A 22,341-nucleotide genomic window follows, 5' to 3' on the forward strand; every position below is an offset into this window, starting at 1 on the left:
TGAGCCACCGTGCCAGGCCACAGGCAGTTAATTTTTAAAGGACTCCAGCTTTTTCTCTTTCTCAGGGGGAACTGCGTTTTCTTACATTCAACTGAGTGTCTGCTTACACATTCTTAATTTCTTTTAATTCCTGTTTTAAGACCAGAAAGAAGATGTGGAATGTGGAGGGAGCTGGGATGATGGGACATGGAGTTTTGATTGACTTTTATTACCAGGAACTTCACAGTGAGAATTCCTCAGAGAGCATGGTGTGGTAATGCTGTTCATACTCAGATGCCCACACTGAGATGCCCATGCTGGACAGGTGTTCACACACAGGGGCTCACTCTCAGGGTTCACCCCAGGTGGGTGTTCACATACAGGGGCTCACTCTCAGGGTTCACCCCGGGTGGGTGTTCACACACAGGGCTCACTCTCAGGGGCTCACCCCAGGAAGGTGTTCACACACAGGGCTCACTCTCAGGGTTCACCCCGGGCGGGTGTTCACACACAGGGGCTCACTCTCAGGGTTCATCCCGGGTGGGTGTTCACACACAGGGCTCACTCTCAGGGGCTCACCCCAGGCAGGTGTTCACACACAGGGGCTCACTCTCAGGGGCTCACTCTGGGCAGGTGTTCACACACGGGGACTCACTCTCAGAGGCTCAGCCCGGACACGTGTTCACACACAGGGACTCACCAGAGCCCACCTGGTGAGCACAGGGGCTCAGTTCCACACTTTTCACCAGCAGTTCCTTCCAGGCCTCAACAGCCCTGCTCAGCAGTGTGGGAAAAAGAGGGGCATTTAGAGAACAGAACCATGGGAGATGTTATGTGACACGTCCCCCCTCTTCCTCTTCCTCCTGTCGCAACATCAGGATTTCCCTGAAGAAAGGGACCTACCTGCACTTTGCCCCAGCCACTCACATCACCAGTGAGCATGTGGCCTAGTGCTGGCCAATCAGAGTCATATACAGCCCAGCCTCATCATGGTGATTGGATAAGAGGTGGGCACATGACCAAATCAAGCCAATCATAGTCCCAAACATCCTCATCACAGTGATTGGATAACACATAACCACATGACCAGATCAGGCCAATGAGAGTTACACACACTCTCATCACAGTGATTGGATAAGGGGTGGGCACATGACCAAATCAAGCCAATCAGAGATGCACTTCCTCCTCCTCGCTGGGATTGGGTGTTAAGGACAATGGATACTGATTTTTGTTTCGGAATATGATGCAAATTTTTCTTTTTAAAGTTGAGTTATGTAAAATAAGGTAGTCGATGGAAAGAAAAAATTAAGTAACAGGTGATAAGCTAATATCTCAAACACAGAGCTCCGTGAAAAGCCAGCCTTGAAGCCCTGAGTTCATCCAGCCACTGGGGCCTCCCTGTGTCCCGGCTGAGCACTGGCCCTGGAGGGTGCAGGGGACGTGTCCACGAGGCCTCCCTGCAGCTCCGAGCAGGCTGCGGGTACCGGCCATTCTAAATGCCAAGTACGTGTCCGCCCTATGAATTATGAAGGGTGTTTACAATTCCTCCAACACAACCGGGCCGTCAATCATTTACAGCTGCACCAGTGGCTCTGCCACTCTGAGGTCGCCGGAGGAGAAGGACTGACCAAGCCTGATGGGCGAAGGAGGAGCCGGCGGAGGGGCTGGGATGGCCTGGCCGGGCCTGCTGGAGCCAGAGGGAGGCCGATTCCAGGACCAGTGTTCTTTCCGTGGAAAACACCGCATGAGCTTCCTGACATCGCCGGCCACTTCCATGAGAATGGAAGAAGAAGGACGCACCCCGGAGGGGCAGAATTTCTTGTCCTGGAATGCCGGCGGTCAGCCCCTCACTCCCGTCTTCCCGTAGAGGAGGTTGTTTGCCTTCTCAGGCTCTTCAGGAAACAGATTCCACTCCTCACCGACAAACCAACTCCAGGTTTGGTTATCCGCGCTGCCAGGCTGCCTGGCTGTGTCTGGCCTTACCTGATGACCGGGCACCACAAGTGGGTGCTGTGCTGTGTGCTCACCAATTGCTGCGCCTCCTTCCTAGGTACAAGGTGAAGCCACATTGCCCAGCCTGCCTGGCAAGGAGGTGTGGTCACCTAGCTGCGTTCTCATCAGTAGATGGGATGGGAACCATTTCTGGCCCAAGGAAGTATGATTACCGCTTCTATGATGTCTTGTCCATTCTCCTGGAAGGACACAGACATCAGTGAGAAGGTGATCCACATCATGGCAGGGGCTTGGGTCTCAGAAATACACCATGGAAGAGAGTTACCTGTCTGAGAACCACTTGGATTGCCGTAAAGGCAAGACATAAACTTCTACTGAATTTGAGCCATCATGTGTTGTATGAATGTGTGCAGTTGTTTAAAGAGAGAAACTGCTCACTGACACAGACACCATGTGTTGAGTATTTAATATGTGCAAAACATTGTGCTAAATGCTTTCATATACAGCATTGCCTAAGCCTCAAAACAACCTGCAGACCTGGAGACTATTATTTTCCCACTTCAGAGTGAAGAAATTTAAATTTAGAGAGGTTAAACTTGCCCTGGGTCACACACCTACTGACGAATAGAATCGGGACCCCACAGCTCATGTTCTCAGTGCCAGCTAGAGTATCCTCAAAGCAATATGGTGAAGGAGCATTGGCCATAAAGCTATTCTTTCTCCCTGCTCCATCCAGCAGGGAAGGGGCCCCCCTGGAGCTCCACAGCAGCAAGCCCCAGTGAGGTGCGCAGACAGGAAGGGAGGTCATGTGTGCCAAGCTCAGCCTGGGCTGGGGCCTGCATGTCAGGAACCTCTTTCTGCAAGTGGCAGAAACCCAGCTCCCAGTGGCCAACACAGGAAAGGCCACATATCTGCTGCTCATCGGCCCCAACATTCCAAGCAAAGCTGGATCAAGGTGTTTCTTGATGATCTCAGGAATCTCCTTCTCCATCTCTGTCGTTTTCCCTGAAGAGGAAACAAGGCAAAAGAAACTTGAGGCTCATGTTCTGAACGAGCAGCTAGATAGTGAAGTGCCCTCTCCTCTGTAGCAATCACTGAAGACCATCCAATCACTGAAGACCATCCAAATCACTGAAGACCATCCAATCACTGAAGACCATCCAACCAATCACTGAAGACCATCCAATCACTGAAGACCATCCAATCACTGAAGACCATCCAATCAATCACTGAAGACCATCCAATCACTGAAGACCATCCTCTACACTTGTCACCTTGCAGCAGCAACTCAGGGTCACTGACCTGCCCCTGCCACTGCAGCAACCACTTGGGGTGACTCACCTGCCCCTGCCACTGCAGTAACCACTCGGGGTGACTCACCTGCCCCTGGCCACTGCAGCAACCACTCGGGGTGACTCACCTGCCCCTGGCCACTGCAGCAACCACTTGGGGTCACTCACCTGCCCCTGCCACTGCAGCAACCACTCAGGGTGACTCACTTGTAAATGCTGCTGCATAAGCAATAAGGGTGCAGGAGGCAGCAGCTGGAAGGGAAATGCAGAGAGAAACGCTGGGGGGTTCCAGATGGGACGAGTGATCAGCTGACAGCCCTCCAACCACAATGTGCAGTTTCCAAGCCACAACCCCTGTCCCCATCCTGCCCCTGCTGAGGAATCTGAGAGCTTAGTCCTTGGGGTCACCCTGTTCATCCCTGCATGTGTGCAGATCTGCTCTCAAACTCCTGAAGTGCTGGAATTCTATGCAAGTTCAGAATCTCAATTATGTGTGACCTCAACCCTATAAGCCTCATGTAAGGCTTCTTCCTTTGTCTGAACTCACAATAGCCACTGAACGGGGAGATTGGGTGACTTCATTCAACATTTGGTTATTAAGCACCCCCATATACCAGGCTCTGTCCTGGGTGCTTGGGACACAGCCCCAGGAAAGCCATGGCTCTGCTCTCATGGAACTTATGTTCTGGTCCAGTGGAGAGACTTACAAGTGTGTGAGAAAATGAATAGCATAATCCTTGGTTGTCAAAAGGGCCATCGATGAAACAGAACGGACCATGTGACAGTGTGGCTAGGGAGAGGTCATTATGAGCTGAGGTAGCCAGGAAAGATCTCCTGGAGGGTGTGACATTGGCACCAACAAGGAGCCAATGGCATGCAAACTAGGGCAGGTACATACTAGGCAGGGGCATCACCAGGGAAAGGTCATGCAGCAGAAACCAGTGTGGTCCCGTGAAGAGCAGAAAGGAGGCTGAGGGCAAGGAGAGGAGGCCAGAGCTGCAGGAGGTCAGCAGGGGCCAGGCCCCGTGTGCCTTACAGGCAGGGGAAAGGGCCTAGCTTTTGCTAAGTGCCCTGGCCACTAGTAATGTGGGGAGGCAAGACAGTGTGCAACATGCTCCGCCCACAAGAGGCCTCCCAGGCTGCACTGCAGAGAGAGGTGGGAATGGAAGGAAATGAGTTTGCAGTCTATGGCATTGGTCCAAGCAGGAAATGACTGTAGCTCAGACTACAGCGGTGGCAGTGGAGATGGACGAGGGGACATTTTTTCCAGATGTGTCTTGGAGCTGGAGATGACAGGATTTGCAAATGGTTTGGCTCTGGGGAGAGACACACACACAGAGAGAGAATTGGTCTTCTGATATTATCTGCAGAGGAGGAAACAGGTTTAGGGGAGATGCAGGTAGGTTGATGAAGAACCACTGGTATTGGTTTTTATGCACGTTTGGAAGCCTTGGGAAGGCCTGCGTATTCTCTGGAAATGAATTGCTCATGATTCCAGTTAGTTATCCACAAAATAATGCAAGGTTTACAATAAATTGTATTTCCCAGCTACTGGGAAACTAAGCTGGTAGGAATGAAGGGAGCCCACACCTGACGCGGGGCAGAAACACACGTTCCATCATTCTGAGCTGAAAGGGAGCAGCCTGGGCAGAGCACATCGTGGGGGAGCGGCCTCTGTTCCCCGCTGTGCCGGGCCAGGGTGACTGGCAGTTGATAAACAGCCCCGCTCCTAACAGAGAGCCCTGGAGTGGGAGCCGGCACGGTCGACGCGCCATTTATCTTAAAGCTTTCATGGAGGGAAAAATATGTTTTAAAAGCTGCCGGGAAAAGGACAATTATTAATGCAACTCTTCTATCAATGTCTTCTCTCATTTGCCAGGCAGGGAGATGCTGACATACAAGAGTGAGGTCAGGCGGACTTTGGAAGGGGTCGAGAAGGTGGCCAGGAACATAGTGTCCTCCCTTGGCTGTCACTGGTCCACAGGCCGTGGATGCACTCTTTGAGGACAGCTTTGGAAGTAAGGGCCGCTGCGAGCTTCATCCACCTGATGTCTGGGGAAGCCCGGGACTGGCTTTGCAGGAGCCCACACTCGTGACACAGAGGGGCCTTCTCTGCAGCTCTCTGTTGCACGTCCGTCACAGGGCAGCCACGCTCCCATCTCTGGTGCAGATGGCTCCACCTGCAGTCCCAGGCAATAGCACAGACCTCAGGACTGCATAGGGCAGCTTCTCCTGGGAGGCCCAGGTCAGCAGTGGACACACGGCTCTCCAGACCAAGTCACTGACGCTGTGAGGGTGATGTCCTCACCCAGGCTGGTGGCAGCATGGACAGCTGCTCCACTTGGAGGGGTGCAGGCCCAACTTGTCCCTGAAATCCAAACCCAGCAGGCCCAGGGCTGCCATCAGGGACGCTGATTCTAAGGTGGAGGGAGGTTTCCAGGAACCGGGAGGTCCATCTGGGGAAAGAAGCGAAGGCCACCCAGAATGACAGAAAAGCACAGAGCACAGTGAGCTGCAGGCATGGGGAGAGCGGGCCCAGACGGGCACAGGACAGAGGACGCGGGAAGGGGAAACGGTCAGCACTGCTGATCCCAGCGAAGGTGCTGAAAACTGACTTCATCAATTTATGGAGAATTGGGGTTGAATTAATGATAACAAAGCAGTTCTTTTAAGCTACTGATTTGAGGGAAAAGTGAAACATCCAGGTGAGGAAAGTCCCGTGGTCTCCGTCGGCTCCACGGTGAACGGGGCTCAGGTGGGCTCGGTGATGTCAGCAGCCAGTCTCGATTTGAGGGAATCCCAGTGGCAGGGGTGGACGGGGGTGCCTGTGGGCGGAGCAGGCGGAGGAGAAGCAGGTCCCAACCTCCCCTGTCGAAGGTGGTGCCTCATGTGGAAGCATCAGGAAGTGGAAGCACAGGCGTCTCATTTGGAGATGGGAAGACAGACAACACGAGAGATGACTAAAAGAATGAAAGGTGGTCTCTGGGGAGGGACAGTGGAGGAAAGAGGGAGAATATCATTTTTGTAGCTATGGAACTCATTAAATTGGGTGCAAATACCATTTCTTTTTGAAAAGTAGAAAAAAAAATATTAAAAGAACCAGTCAGTGAGAACTGTGGTGACCAGCCGGCGTGACTGGAGGAAGAGAAGATTATAATTCATTCGCTCCCCTTGACCCCTCCTCTCCACCACAGTCTCTCTGGGCTGGGGCCGAAATTCCCAGATTACAGCTGTGGAATGCATCTGCTTCCTCCTGTACTGCTCCTGCGCATATAATTTAAATTGCCCCTGATGAGGTCTACTGCTTCAGAGTAACATCCAATCATTCCAGATACTTTGAGCATCTAGAAGCCTATGACAGCTGGAGAATCTAATCTTGAAGCAATAAATGAGATAAAGCTTGGGTGAGACAAACACCATAGGCCACCTCTTCACCTCCATTATTCATGAAACTATCTCATTATAACTGTGGGTTGCCATGGTGACAGGCAGTGAAGAGACAATTCTAAAAAGTTTGGAGAAGATATTTTATAACTAAGGGCTTTTGGTTGCAAGCGACTAAAACCTGGTTCTTGATGGCTTAAATCGAAAGTTGTTTTGTTGTAATTGTTTGCCAGCATTGCGGGGAAGGCCTCAGGAGTGCTAACAGCCAGCACCAGGGCCCAGCAGTGTCATCAAGACCTCAGTCTCTGCCCTGGGGGCTCTGCTTTCTGCTCTGCTGCAGTCATTGCTGGGCTCCACGTGGCATCCCCTGAAAGCCCCAGGCTCAAATCACCCTTAATATTAGCAGGCCCAGACTCTAAACAAATACTGGCCAACCGCTGAAAACAATACCACCAAGGCAAAATACTGTCAAGAGGGGCTGGATAAAGTCTGTGGGGGCACAAGGGAGGCATCCAAGAAGGACATCTAAATGAAGACCTGAAGAATAAATATGAACTGTACCAAAAATGGGCACAGGAGAGCACTCCAGGTCAAGGGAATTATAGACACATAAGATATAGGTCTGGAGGATCCTGAACCATTTGAATAACTGATTCCAGGTCCTTAGTAGGAAATATTCAAGATATACCTGGGTGATATGGTATGGCCCTGTGTTCCCACCCAAATCTCATGTTGAATTGTTAATCCCTAGTGTTGGAGGTGGGGCCTGGTGGGAGGTTATTGGATCACGGAGGTGGTTTCTAATGGTTTCGCACCTTCCCCCTAGTGCTGTCTTGTGATAAAGTTCTCATGAGATCTGGTTGTTTGAAAAGCGTGTAACACCTCCCCCTTTGCTCTCTCTCTCTCTCTCTCCTGCTGGCCATGTGAAAACTGTGCCTGTTTCCCATTCGCTTCCTGCCATGAGTGTAAGTTTCCTACGGCCTCCCTAGAAGCAGAAGCCTGTATAGCCCGCAGAACCATGAGACAATTAAATCCCTTTTCTTTATAAATTACCGAGCATCAGGTATGTCTTTATAGCAGTGTGAGAATGGACTAGTACACTGGGCCATCTCGGTGTCTCGCAGATCAAAGATGCTGCCATGGACTCATGAAGTGGTGTCGCCCAGACACAGGAGCCAGCCTGATGCTCTTGCTGAACAGGGATGTGTTAACACAACTCAACAAGAATAATGACTGCAATGGATTAGAAGACTCAGGGTACATCAAAAGCCATGACACAGAGTCAGAAATGAATATGTGGCCATTATTACCTACCTTACAGAAATAAAAGGATTATAAGAGAATACTATGAACAATTAATTGTATGCCACCAAATTCAGAAGTTTAGGTGAAACAAATTCCTGGTAAAACACAAACTACAATAACTGACTCAAGGAGAAATAGAAATTTGAGCAGACTTATAACAAAGAAAGAGACTGAATTATAATCAGAACCTCCCACCAAAGAAGACTAGAGGACAAGGTGGCTTCGCTGGTAAACAGCACAAACATTTAAACAAACACCCAAAATTATCAAACTCTTCCAAAAAAAAAAAGAGAGGAAGAAATACTTCCTAACTTATTTTATGAGACCAGCATTATCCTGATACCAAAGGTAGACATCACAAGAAAAAATTACAGATTAGTATCCCTTATGATTATTAAATCCTTGACAAAATACTAGAAAATGTAATACAGCAGCATGGTAAAATAATTATACAACATAACCAACCAAGTGGGATTTATCCCAGGAACACAAGGGTGGTTAAACATACAACAATTATTTAATGTAACACACAAAATTAGTAGAATTAAGGAAAATATTACAATTGTCTCAATTAATGTAGAAAAAGCATTTGACAAAACTCAACAGCCTCTTATGATTTAAAAAACAAAACAAAAGCCAACCAAACAAAAAACCAACTCGACAAACAAGAAATGGAAGGCAACTTATTCAACATAACAAAAAGCATTTAGGAAAAACTTACTGCTAACGTTGCACTCAATGTGGAAGGACTGAAGCCTTCCCAGCTAAATTCAAGAACAAAGCATGCCCACTTTTGCCACCTCCATTCAACATTGTGCTGAAATTTCTAATCATAACAATTAATCAAGAAAACAAAATAAAAGACATACAAATTGGAAATGAAGATGTAGAACTATATTCCTAGATGACTTGATCTTGTACATAGAAAATCCTAAAGAATTCACACACAAAAAAACTACTAAACATAATAGAATTTAATACAGTTGCAAGATACAAAATCAACACACAAAACTCTGTTGTATTCTTACACACTAGCAATGAAAAATCCTAAAATGAAATTAAGAAAACAATTCAATTCACAATGACACTAAAAAGAATAAAATAACTAGGAATAAATTTAATTGAGGAGGTGTAAGATTTGCACTCTGAAAAAAAAAATTAATGAGATAAATTAAAGAAGACCTAAATAAATGGAAACACACCCTGTGTTAATGTCTTAGAAGATTTAATATTGTTAAGAATCAAAACTTCCCAAAGCAATCTACAGATTCAGAGCTATTTCTGAATCACAATCTCAGTGGATTTTTTTCTTTTTTTCTCTTTTTTTCCTTTTTTTGTAGAAATGGCAAATCAGATATTAGAATTCATATGAATTGCAAGTTATGGCAAATAACTAAAATAATCTTTAAAACTAACCAGTTTGGAGAACTCACTTTTTTTTTCATTTCAAAACATATTACCGTGCTGCAGTCATCAAAACAGTGTGGTTCTGGCATAAGGATAGACTGATGCAATAGAGAGTCTAGAAACAGGCCTGTGCATCCACAGTCAAATGACTGACAAGGGTGCAAAGAGGATTCAACAGGGTGAGAATAATCTCTTCAACAAATGTTGCTGGGAAAACAAGATAATCACCTGCAAAGAATGAGATTAGACCTATCCCACTCCATATACAAAAATTAACACAAAGTGGATCAAAGACCTAAATGTAAGAACTAAAAGTATAAAACTCTTAGAAGAAAGGGATAATGACTTCATGACTTTGGATTTGGTAATGGACTTTTAGCTTTGACACCAATTGCATAAGCAACAAAAGAAAAAAATAGATAAAGTTGACTTTAGCAAAATTAAACTTTTGTGTATCAAAGAACACTGTCAACAAAATGAAAAGGCAACCTACAGAATAAGAGAAAATATTTCCCGTTTATATAACTGCTAAGGACCTAGAAGTCAAAATGTACAAAGAACTGATACAACTTAATAACAAAAAGACAACCCAATTAAAATAGAATTTAAAAACAGGCAAACAACTTGGATATTTCTCCAAAGAAGATATATAGATGGCTGGCAAGCACATGAAAAGATGATTATAACATCTGGGGTCATTAGGGAAATGCAAATCAAAACCTCAGTGAGGAAGCACATCACACCCCGTAGGATGGTAGCATAGCAGTAATAATAATAGCGACAAAGGTAAGAAGTGGGTCAGGATGTGGGGGAAGGAGAATTCTCACGCATCACCGTATGTACAATGTGTATGTAAAATGGCCCTGTGGAAAACGGTTCAGCACTTCCTCAAAAAGTTAAACATAGAATTACTGTGTGAACCAGAAATTCCACCCCTAAGTCTATACCCAAAAGAACAGATACTTGTAGATGAATGTTCCTAACAGCACTATTCACAACAGCCAGAAGTTGGAAACAGCACAAATGGCCAATCAATGAATAAACAAAATGTGGTCTGTCCATGCAATGGAACATTTTTCAGCTTTAACAAGGAATGAAGCACTCACACATGTGACAGCATGGATGGGCCTTCAGAATATCCCTAAGTGAAAGAAGCCAGGAACAAAAGATCATATATTGCATGATTTCATTTATGTTAAAAATATCCAGAATAGTTAAATCCAGAGACAGCAGATAAGTGGCTGCCATGGGCTGTGGAGGAGGGAGGACAAAAGAGATGAAAATGTTTTGGAGGTGACTGTCGCACAACAGTGTGAATGTACTGAATGGCACTGAATTGCACACTTTAAAAGGATTAATTTTATGTGATGTGAGATTCACTTCAATTAAAAACAAGCTATGAGTAAAAGAATGTGTATAAGGGGTGGTACAGACGAGATATATACAATAAAACTTATTGCACGCTTCTGGAGGTTGCTAGGATGCCAGTCCATTATGCTGAAAATTGATAAATAAAGTGGAAAACTAAGCATTTATCCTGGCTTCCTGGTATTAATTGTATTTCATGATAAATCATAGCCTTAGTGGATAAGGGATGGCTCTTCTAAACAGAAGCACTCAAGCAAATAATTTCAGGAGGAGGAAGAGAATTAGAAGTTCCAACATCTTATTAAAAATTGACTAGGTTAATGTCATCAATAGATGGTAAAACTCTTAAGTGGAAGATTGATAGAGAAACTTGCAATGAATGAATCATTGTTGCCATCTGAATTCACTGATCAGTCTCAGCATCATAAAAGGTGAGGTTTAATCATTATGTGTCTCCTGATATGCTGCAGTACAAAGAATACAGCTTCACCTACCACGTATCCGTGCACAGAGCAAACCTGGATCTCATCAGCCCTGGCATTTAATTTCAAGCCTGCAGCAACGTGTGAGGCAGGGAAACAAGTTAAACAGCCCTGGAAGCCATCGGGCAGATCCTAATGTGAACATCTAATGGGACTTGCTTTCCTCAAAAAGCCAGCATGAGGTAGGAGATCTGTGAAATGGAGCTGGAGGTGGGGGCAGAAAGAGACAATTCTAGATTTCAAGAGACTTAACAGATAGAGCTTTCTGACACGACATATAGAATTTGCTTGGATCTGGATTCAAATAAATCAGCTACTAAAATTCAGTTTTTTCCATAATCAAGATATGACCGGAAAGGGCCCCTGATCCAGACCCCAAAAGAGGGTTCTTGGACCTCACACAAGAAAGAATTCCAGGCAAGTTCATAGAGTAAAATGAAAGCAAGTTTATGAGCGAAGTAAAGAAACAAAAGAATGGCTACTCCATAGACCGAGCAGCACCAAGGGCTGCTAGTTGCCTATTTTTGTGGTTATTTCTTCATTATATGCTAAACAAGGGATGGATTATTCATGATTTTTCTGGGAAAGGGATGGGGATTTCCCAGAACTGAGGGTTTCTGCCCCTTTTAGACCATATAGGGTAATGTTGCATTTGTAGACTGTCATGACGCTGGTGGGAATGACTTTTAGCACCTGATGTATTATAATTAGCATTTAACAAGCAGTGAGGACCACCAGAGGTCACTTTCATCGCCATCTTGGATTTGGTGAGTTCTGGCTGGCTTCTTTACCACATCCTGTTTTATCAGCAGGGCCTTTTTGACCTGTATCTTGTGATATCAATTCTGTCCACCTCCTGCCTCATCCTGTGAGTAAGAATGCATAGCTTCCTGGAAATGTGGCCCAGAGGGTCTCAGCCTCATTTTACTCAGTCCCTGTTCAAGATGGAGTCGCTCTGTTTCAAACACCTCTGGCAAAGGGAATTTGAGTATAGACTAAGTGTTTGTCTTAGTCAGTTCAAGCTGCTGTAACAAAATGCCTTAGACAGGGTGGCTTATAAACATTTGTTTCTCACAATCTAGTGAGTCCAAAATCAAGGCTCCTGCAGATTCAGCGTCTCACAAGGCCCACTTCTTGGTTCGTAGGTGGTGGTCTTCTTGCTGCATCCTCACATGGTGGAAGCAGCGAGGCAGCTCTCTGGAGCCCATGTATACGGGCACTAATCCATTCATGAGGGCTCCATCCTCAGGACCTAATCACCTCCCAAAGGCCTCCCCTCCTAATCCATTATGTGGTGATTAGGTTTCGACATACGCATTTTGTGGGGACACAAACCCTGAGCCCACTGCAGTGTTTGATTAAATGAAGGAGTTGTTTGTTTTGCAAAGCATGAGTGTCGAACGGTAGTCATGGAAGAAGAGATTCCCTATTCGGATGACTATTGAAGGATTTAGGAATGTGAGGACATGGGGTGTGCAATTTGCTTTAAAGCACTCAACCGTGCTGCAAGCCTCCCTTTCCCTCCACATACATCTCTTTCAGTGCTCTCTACCCAGTCCTGTGCCTGGAGGTTGACCCTAATATCCAGTAGTAAAGGGACTCTGTGTCCTCTGGAGACCTTTGGCTCAACCAGAGATGAGGGGCTGTGCTCAGAACACCTGCTCCCCTACCCCTGCTCGGTGAGCTACGGTTCTTTTCTGGCAGCCCCTCATGCAGAGCCAGCTGCTGCCCCGCTGGGTGAGTAACCACCCGCCCCGGCCATGGAGACACAGTGATCTTAGCTACACTGCTGAGACCCTGCTAAGATCCCAGCCCTGAAATGCTGCACTGGCCCTGCAGACTTCCTCCACCCACCCACGCCAGTGGGAGCCATTCCTGCATACACCTCTTCCCTGTCCCATTTAGAGTCACTTGTTACCTGTGGGACTCTGACTCTGGGGGAGGTAAAATGTTTGTGGTTGTTGATGTCGGCCAATGGGTATGTGAGAGTTTTATGTATCCTCTACCTTTCTGTACATTTTTGAAATTTTTCATAAGCAGACAGCAAACATAAATATATACACACAGTCACTCTATTTTTCCATTATTAACATTATAAATTTATGTTTAGAGGTATACATGAGATGTTTTAGAAGGATACATACCAGATTCCAACTGTAGCTACCTCCAGACAATGAGACTAGGAGGGAGCAGAGCAGGAGGGAGCGGAGCGAGCTGGGAGGTGTCCTTGAACTGGCATGTGAACTCTCCTCCCTTCCTCCTCATGACCTCTCCCTCCTCATGATCTCAGTGCTTCCACTTATTTAAAATCACTCATTTAAATGAGTGAACCTCCACTCATGCAAAATCACAGCTCAACATCACTCCCTCTGGGGAAGCTTAAACAGGGAGTGCCGTGGGCACCTGCACAGGCCACCACTGCTCATATACTTCATCTTCACAACATTTATCTCAGTGGTCATTTACATTAATCTCTGTGAAAATTTGAGAATTCTCAGGGGGTGATTCTCCACTGTTCTCTGTGGGATTTTCTGTTCCCAGGGCTAGTTTTATACCTATCCATGTGATAATTTGTGGATGCCTCCTAGCTATGAGCTCTAAGAAAGCAGAATTTTTCATTACATTCCCAGCCTTGATCACAGGGCCCGGCAAATGGCAGGTCCTCAAATACACAGGCTTTGGCAAATTCTTTGAAATTTCTACTAGAATGTATTCATTTTTCTGCCACTTAAAATAATTTTTAAGTTATTGCTTTAATTTTGTTGTAAATTTTGTTTGATTTTGAGGGAAATGTAGAAAAATAATCTAAAATCTTGAAGGTAAGAAAGAACTTAGGTGTAATGTCCATGGAAAATAAGCAAAAGATAGGTTATGGAATTGCACAGATTTTAAAGTCTCTGAATGCAGAATGCATCATCATGACTTTGTAAGGCAAGTGAGTTGGAGGAAAGCATTTGAAGACATGACAAACAACAAGTTTGTATCCTTAATATGTAAAGAGCATATTCAAATCAATATGAAAAAAGATATCTGTATACAAAGGATTGGCATGAATAAAAAGTTCGAGAAAGAAGACACACAAAAACAATAGAGCCGCAATGGAAACAACATCACTAATTATCCAAGATACGCAAACAAAATGAAAATACTTCATGTTCATTGGGTCAGAAAAGACTGAAACTAACTGCAATAGCTGATGCCAATGAGGGTCTGGGGGATGGAGTCTCAGGACCCCTCTCGGGGCTGGTAAGTGTCCACTGTTCGAAGCTTCTGGGGGCAGTTTGGTGAAATGTGCCAAAAGGCTTTCACATTTGGAGATGTTTGCTCCATGAAGAAATGCCCTACAAGGACAGACTCACAGGACCTGTGACTAGGGCCACGCCCCCGAAGCATGCAGGGCTTAGCTGCTCCCACTAAGATCGCCAGCCCTGAGTCACTCCGTCTGCGCACTGCCCCTACCCTCACATCCCTGTGGGAGCTGTCCCTGCCTCCACCTCTCCCCCACTCCCTGATCAGGGACATTTGATCAGCACTGTTCGAAGCTTTATGCTGGAGGAGCAGTGACAACAGACCCAGCCCCTTTACAGGGCCAGGGGTGGGAACCTACACAGTGAAATGCCACACAGTAGGTCCACAGTCACTGCGAAAATGCGCACACCACAATGTTAAGTAATTTTAAAGAGGACCTTTTGTGTATTAGGATCCATTTTGTTTCAAAATACAAACATAGCATTAATATGTAGGAAATGTTAAAGCTGTAAAACCATGAACGGAATGCCTGAAGTGTGGGGCATGGAGGGACACGCTGACCTGAACACGCCTTCCACTTCATGGAAATGCCTTCGCACTGCTTCCTTTCTTGCTTTTCTTTCACAGGAAGCTTGTGTCACTTTCACAACCAGCGAAGCCATGTGTAGGTTCCGTGTCGAGGAAGAGAACCCCCCTACTCCTGGATGGCAGGTGTCCCTCTCAGCTGAGCAGGGCTGTCTAGGACCATGACATCCACCTGGGCTCTCCTGGCCCCCAGAGAAGAGCAGTCCAGCACATGTGCTGGCTGCACCACAATGTCTTCTATGAACAAGGCCCACAGGCAGTGGCTGGCTGGTCAGACGCCCCTGCCCTGAGCTGGAGTCTCCCCAGGTGGCTGCTTCTTTCCCACCCGGAGGGTCACAGCCCAGCCCAAGCTCCAAGGGAATGGAGAGCTGCCTGCACCAAGCTTCCCTCCTCTGGAGAAGGCGCCTCCTCTTCTCCCTCACGTGCTCCCTGATGGCCACCATCCTCCTTGACATAGTTCCCAGGACCAGCCTCTCCCGGGGTCAACTACTCCCAGTACCCCAGTCATCACCATCTGTGACACTTCAGCCCTGGCTGACCCCCGCCAGCCCCAGGACAGGCCACAGCTCTCAAGCCACGTCCCAGACATGAGAAACAGGGAAGGGGGAGCTGCCTGACCTTGGGCTGGGTTCAAAAGCAGGGTCAGCCCAGGCACAGAGGCTGTTTGTTTGAGTGAATTGAGTGGGAGGCTGTTTTCTCATGGGGATGGGGAGGGTTCAGAGGCTTGTGGTATCTTTGTTTTCATTCCAGGCTCCATCCGCCGGGGCCCTGGCAGGAACCAGAGTTCACTCAACCCTTCACAGAAGGGTGCCTTGCAGAGGCGCTGGCTAGGCAAGCAAATGTGGCGTGGAACCCACCTCTGGCCTGAGGAGCAGGGCAGGAGCCATGCTGCGGGGTCCCAGGGAGGCCATGCGGGGCACTCCACAGAAGCTGGACCCTGGAGACTGGGGGTCCCAGGGAGGCCATGCGGGGCGCTCCACAGAAGCTGGGCCTGGAGACTGGGGGTCCCAGGGAGGCCATGCGGGGCGCTCCACAGAAGCTGGACCTGGAAACTAAGGGTCCCAGTGAAGCCGTGCAGGGCGCTCCACAGAAGCTGGGCCTGGAGACTGAGGGTCCCAGCTCTTGCCAGCAGTGCAGCCCCATGCAGGGAGCGCATGAGAAATAAACGCCCTGACCTCAGCCTCTTTCTCCAGCCCGCTCTGTGCCCCAGGGGAGACTCCACTGGGAGCCCAGCTTTAAAACAGCAGGGAAGGGAGCCTGGACAGATGGAGGGCCCCAGTCATCTTAGGGCGGGTGGAGTGGGGTCGGGGGAGCCGGACAGGGCCTGGAGGGCAGTGGGTCCCACTGAGGGCCACCTGCAGACTTCAGGGGCCTCAACTGGGAATGCGGCGCCAAGATGCTCTTGAACAAATGGAAGTTTTGGCAACTCTGGACCCTGGTGGTGATTGGCTGGAACCACAGAGCTGTGACCCACAGCTCCTGTCCACGCTGGCTCTGATGGCCACTGGGCTCCCTCACTTGGTCTCCGGCCTGCCCTCTGCCTCCGAGTCTGCCACTCCCCATCCAGCCTCTGTCATTTGCACCCTGATGATGAACTGCCCAGCACGGAGGTGGAAAATGATAATCTCTGCCTCCTCAAACAGCTCGGGTTCCACTAAGCCCAGTAATAAGGAGGAAATGCAAAATGCATCTGCCGCAGGAAACCAATAAACGCCGAGGCTCAGAGCCTTTGGCAGGGAAGAGCACAAAAATACCAAATACAATTTTTTTCTATTAACATTATATCCACAGGCTCTTGTCAAGGAAATATCAGATCCCAAAACGAGCAATTACGAGAGCTCACTGTCTGAGTGAGACGCCGCTGGCAGAGGAATTTAGTTTTGGAAAGTGTCCTATCTCAAGCCATGGGTCTGGCCTGCTTTCTGGGGCAGGAGGCCAGCCCACCAGGGAGAGACTGCTCTGGGCCATGCATCCCTGTGGCAAAGGCGACCCCCCGGCCAGGCAGAGGACCCAGAGAGGTTGGAGGCTCAGCCCTCAAGGTTCCCAAGTGTGAGGCCTTTGAGGTTGGGGCTGGGGATGAAGCTGGGGAGACACAGAGCAGCAAAAGCCTGGGGTCCTGTGTGCAGCGTGGACAGCAAGACGTGGCCACTGACTGAACACAGAGGGGACAGGCCCTGGAGTGACAGCATGGCCTGTCAGGGCACATGGGGCCTAGGCTGCCACCAGCAAGTGTGCAAAGAAGGAAAAGGTGCCCTCTCAGGACTGTTGAAATGGGAAGATGCCCACCCCTTCTAGGGGAGGACCTGGAAGAGGCCCCTTCCTGAACTCAGCCAGGGTCAGAGCAGGCACCCTGGGAGCTGGTGGTGGCTAGACCAGACTCTCACCACAGCCAGGAGCCTGGGGTGCAACTGCTGGCAGCTGGACCCACCTCACCCCTGGTGCGTGTCCCAAGGGCCTGCCTGCAGCGTCCCTCACTAAGGCCCTGGCCCAGGTGGTGACAGATGGGAACAGAGGAAGGGGCATGGACAGGACTCTGGACTTGGAGCACCCACCTGGCTGCTCAGGGGACAGGGAGGCTGGCGGCCACCACACAGGGGGTACCTGGACGTTTGCTCTGAGAAGTGGACTCACTGCTGAGGGTCTCCTGGCCAGGGAAGATGCCTGCAGGGCCCATGGCAGTGCAGGAAGGATCTGGGGGCTCAGTGGAGCCGGTGTGAGAAGCAGGGAGGTGTCCACGAGCTGACAGCCCCTTCCTCAATCCCACATCTCTGGGTGAGCAGTGGGCCCCTGTCTTTGTCCTCTCCATGGATGGCCCAGATCCTGAGATCCTGGGAAGGGTCAGGCTCCCCCGGACCCCAGAGGCAGTCCTGCCAGGCTCCGGAGTCCCAGCACAGTGCAAGCCATCGGTGACCCCAGGTCCTCCGAAGACACCTGCTCTCCATTCGTGGTCTCCTCCTCTCCTCACCTGATTCCCTCCAGGACTCCTTCCCTCAGCCTGGAACCCACCTCACCGGAGCCCCAGCTCCTGCCCTCCCCAGCACTGTCCTGGAGTGTCCTGGCCTCTCTCTAGTGGGGCCGGGCCTGGAGCTGAGTTCTTCTTTCCAGGGCACTAACCTTGGCAGGCCTGGACAGAACGAGTTGGGGCAGCACCTGCAGGATTTCTGTTCTAACAACATGCCCCGGGCAGTTCTCCTGGGCCTGAGTTCGGTAGAATTGGCCCCTCCGCCCAGGAACCTGTGGAAGCTGAAAACGTGGCTGGGAGGGGAGGTGGAGGTTCAGCCCCATGTTCCCATCTTGGCTAAACGTTGGAGCAGATGCACTCGCAGGCTCCAAATGTGCACATACACAAGGTTTAGGGAACTTTTGCAACGCCGCCTAGACAACTCACCTGGACATCAGCAAGTGAGTTGTTTGTTTGAATGGAACCGGCTGTCTTTGGGGCTCTGGAATCACTTGCAGAATGCACGGTGCCCTCTCTCTACTCCCTGCCTCCCTTTGACCATTGATTTGTCCAATGGATGCCGGCATCAAACCAGCAGGACAACAAAATGCCAGCGTCTGTGACAAGGACCTGGGTTGTTGGCCACGGAAGCCTAGTCACAGCGGGGAGCCTCCCTTGGCTCACAGGTCTCCTTCGCCGTAAGCAGTGAGAACCGGGGCCCTTCAGAGGGAAGCAGACAGTCGGGCTCCAATGTGGCCCCAGAAGAGTGTGGCCCACCCCAAAAAAAACAGTGTTGGGGAGGTCTCCTTACCTCAAGCGAAGCCCCCTTGGGCCCCTAGCCAACCTGGGGTTCCAGGAATAGATGAGGGAGGAGGGACCCCCATGCAGGAGGTGACTTCCTGAACAAAGCGACCTCCCAAGACTCTTAGAATCTGATAACCCTTCACTCTTTCTTCTGGGGGAGAAGAGTCTCTTCTGGCCAGGCCAAGGCAACCATGAGTTTGATGAGCTGTTGAATTTCCTACTAGAAATTAACAGCCCGGAGTCCTGCTTCTACGGCAGGGTCAGGCAGGGTCAGGTAGTGCTCGCGGCACGGACTTGGGAGTGAGAGGGATAGTGTCGGGGTTTACGGAGCGTGGGGTGCAGGGAGCTCATTATTCACTCTGTGTCTCCATTTTGTTTTTTGCAGAATGAGCTTTGGTGTGGATTTAACCTGAACAGGGCAGGCACAGAGTGTATGCTCTGTGTGAGTTGACATTCTGCATTTTCATCCTCCAGACATGGAACGAATAGAATCTCCTTTATAAATGCGTCAATCATTTCTGCCCAGAATCTCTTCCTGTTCCTAATCACTTGGCCTGAGGCTCCACTCTTGACCCCAGAACTGTACAGGGTTCCCTCAGGCAGCAGGCTCCGTAAAGAAAAAACTTTACTGTTTCTTTTTTTTTTAATGGAGTGAGTCACATCCTTTTCAGAAGTGGCATTCTAACGTTAGTACATAGGGTGAAGTCACAAATAGCAGAATGACTGACGGCGACACCTTCGTAGCCCTTGAAATACAGTGACGAACACAACACCCCTCCCTGGACCCACGGGCGGTGCTTCCTGCAGCCAGGACCAGGTTCCTGTGTCTCCAGCTGAGCCCCAGGCCAGGGACTGGGCCTGAATTTAGGGCCGTGTTGCATGAAAAGCGTGGGTCTCTCTGTGGCACAAACATTCATCTTGGCTCCCTGGAGGAATGAAGGGAGATCCTAAGTGGCAGGCAGTGACCACTAACCAGGGACCACAGCTTCACTGTCAGGGTCTGCTGGAGCCATGGCCTCATTAGTGTCCTAGGCTGCTCATCTTTGTGGCATAAAGGCCAACTAAGTTGGTGCAGAAGGAAAATAAATCACCGCACGCACAGCGAAGTTCTGTTGGACGTTGAGAGGGTTGTGGCAACAGCTCTCCTGTGCACTTACCTGTGAGCAGCAGCCCTGTGGAGCGCAGCAGCACTAGTGTGTTCTCACGAACCTCCTGTCCCAATAGAACAGATACTGTTGCAGGCGTGGTCTAGTCGAGAGACAGAACTGACTCAAGACGTTTCACAGGGAGGTTATGTAATGCAGAGAACTGACGGAAGAATACAGAAGCCAAACCCGGGGGCGTACAGCAGCCCAGAATTTAGCAACAGCAGGAAGCCAGCACGCCGCTCTTTGTCTTGGGTTGAAGGGAGAAAGACAGAGGCAAAGCTGGGACTTCAGTAACGGCAGGTGCTCCCGGAGAAGCCAGACACACTGGAGGGGGCGAGACAGAAAAGCACTAGGCTGTGGCCTCCCCACCTGTCCCTCTCGCGGTGTCCTGCTGAGGCCTCCCATTGGCCACGGATGCTGTGGGTGGGCCTGTTCAGGTTCTTGACATCAGTGCAAGAAATAATTTGGGAGCAAGTCCAAAGTAAGACTGGGCAAAGGAGTTTATTGCAAAGCGAAAGTGCGCTCCAATAGCTGGGTCAGAGAAGGCTGCCCCGGAATGAGACGGTGAGACCAGCACTGGGAAATTCCTTTGATGGGAGTCTCACGTGATTATTCCTGAAGGAGCGGGAACTAAGCATGTTGTAGGTGGGATCCTGGGCCTGCAGACGCCATCACTGTCCATGCTGGTACATAGATTGCATGTCTCATTAGCATTTTAAATCTCCACCCAGGCATGTGCTTTTCACTATTACAGTGAGCAAAGTTCAACATAAGGACATGGTTCTTGGCTCGGCCTCTGGGACTTTTCCTCCAACAGTCACTCCTCCTTCAGCAAGGAAGTTGCCCACTGCTGGTGACCACAGATGTCTGTCCCAGCCCCTTTCTGGAGCATCGGTTACTGACTGGGGCCCCTGTGCTAACCTGTTGGCCCCCTTTGGCTTGCTCTTAGCCGCTGCAGGTAATCATGCCTGTTCCCTCGGTAACTGCCTGCTTGAGAACTGCCCAGAAATGGAGGACAAGGAGGCCAGGGAGTACAGCACCCCTGGGAAGCAAAGAAGAGCAAAGCAAGGTCAGCGATTGGGCCCAAGGGCAAAAGCAAGTGAGCCGCATGTCCACGCATCTTTGAGGTTCCTGGAAAGTCGGTTTAAATGTTTGCTGTTCTTAATATATTGTGGGGCTTAGGGGCCAATTTTTTTTATCATGGTAAACCCTGCTCCACCATTATTTATCTTCCATTTCCATTCTTCAGTTGTGTCCACTGTCCTTCCATCCACCACCATCCATCTCTCCATCCATCCATTCCCTCCATCCATCCATTCCTCCATCCATCCCTCCATCAATCCATCCCTCCATCCATCCATCCATCCATCCATTCCTCCCTCCATCCATCCCTCCATCAATCCATCCCTCCATCCATCCCTCCATCCATGAATCCATCCATCCATCCACTCCATCCATCTCTCTATCCCTCTATCCATCCATCCATCTCCATCCATCTCTCTATCCATCCCTCCATTCACCATCCCTCCCTCCCTACATCCATCCATCCATCCCTTTATCTATCCTTCCATCCATCCCTCCATCCATCGCCATCAATTCATCCATCTATCCATCCATCCATCCCTCCATCCACTCATCAATCCCTCCCTCCATCCTCTGAGTGGGATCCCACTGCACCTGCCTCACCTCCTCCAGGTGCATCACACTGTGGCATGTGTTGGAACTTCCTCCCTTCTTAGGTGACTGATAACGGGGGCAGCAGGAGGGGCTCACCTCTGTCCTTCTGAAATGTGTTTTCTACGTCCTTTATCGTTTTGCTGGACTCTCCTTTTCTGCATTGTCTTCTTTTGTGTTTAGTCGATTTTTTGTAGTGAAATGTTTAAATTCCTCTCTCATTTCCTTTTGCGTATACCCTGCAGTTATTCTCTTTGTGACTGATAGAATAAAGTTGCTACACTCTAACGTGAATTTATCCCGGTTAAATGTCAATAACACAAAACCTTCCACTCCTTCACATCTCCATTCCCACTTCCTTCAGTTGTTGATGTCACGGAAATATATCTTTATATGTCATGTGTCTAAAAACAGAAACAAAAAATATTTAAATGTATCTGTCTCTTAAACTATGTAGAAAATAAAATGTGGAAACACAAAACAAAGTTATAATAATACTGACAACTTTTGTACAACACCTGTTTACTATTCAATTGGGTTGTCTATTTCTTACTGACTTACAGACTTTAAAAAATACATTCTGGGTATGAGTCCTTTGCCAGTTACATGTGTATAAATAGCTTCTCCTCCTGGGTGGTTTATATCTCTACGTTCTAATTTTTTTTTGAGACAGGCTTTCATTCTGTCATGCAAGCTGGGTGCAGTGGCAAGATCATAGCTCAATGATGCCTTGATCTCCTGAGTTCAAGCCATCCTCCTGCCTCAGTCTC

At 48.8% G+C, this 22,341-nt stretch overlaps 1 long non-coding RNA gene across 1 annotated transcript; it reads right to left on the reverse strand.

Moving 5' to 3' along the window:
- Positions 1-12,690: 12,690 nt before the first annotated feature.
- LOC116268958 lies at positions 12,691-21,097 on the reverse strand. Its single transcript, XR_004176259.1, has 2 exons — positions 19,907-21,097; positions 12,691-19,675 (listed from the first exon to the last, which is right to left on the reverse strand). It is a non-coding gene; the product is annotated as an uncharacterized LOC116268958 (long non-coding RNA).
- Positions 21,098-22,341: the final 1,244 nt, after the last annotated feature.

The sequence above is a fragment of the Papio anubis genome, chromosome 9, assembly GCF_008728515.1.
Source record: "Papio anubis isolate 15944 chromosome 9, Panubis1.0, whole genome shotgun sequence".
Taxonomy (NCBI): Eukaryota; Metazoa; Chordata; class Mammalia; order Primates; family Cercopithecidae; genus Papio; species Papio anubis.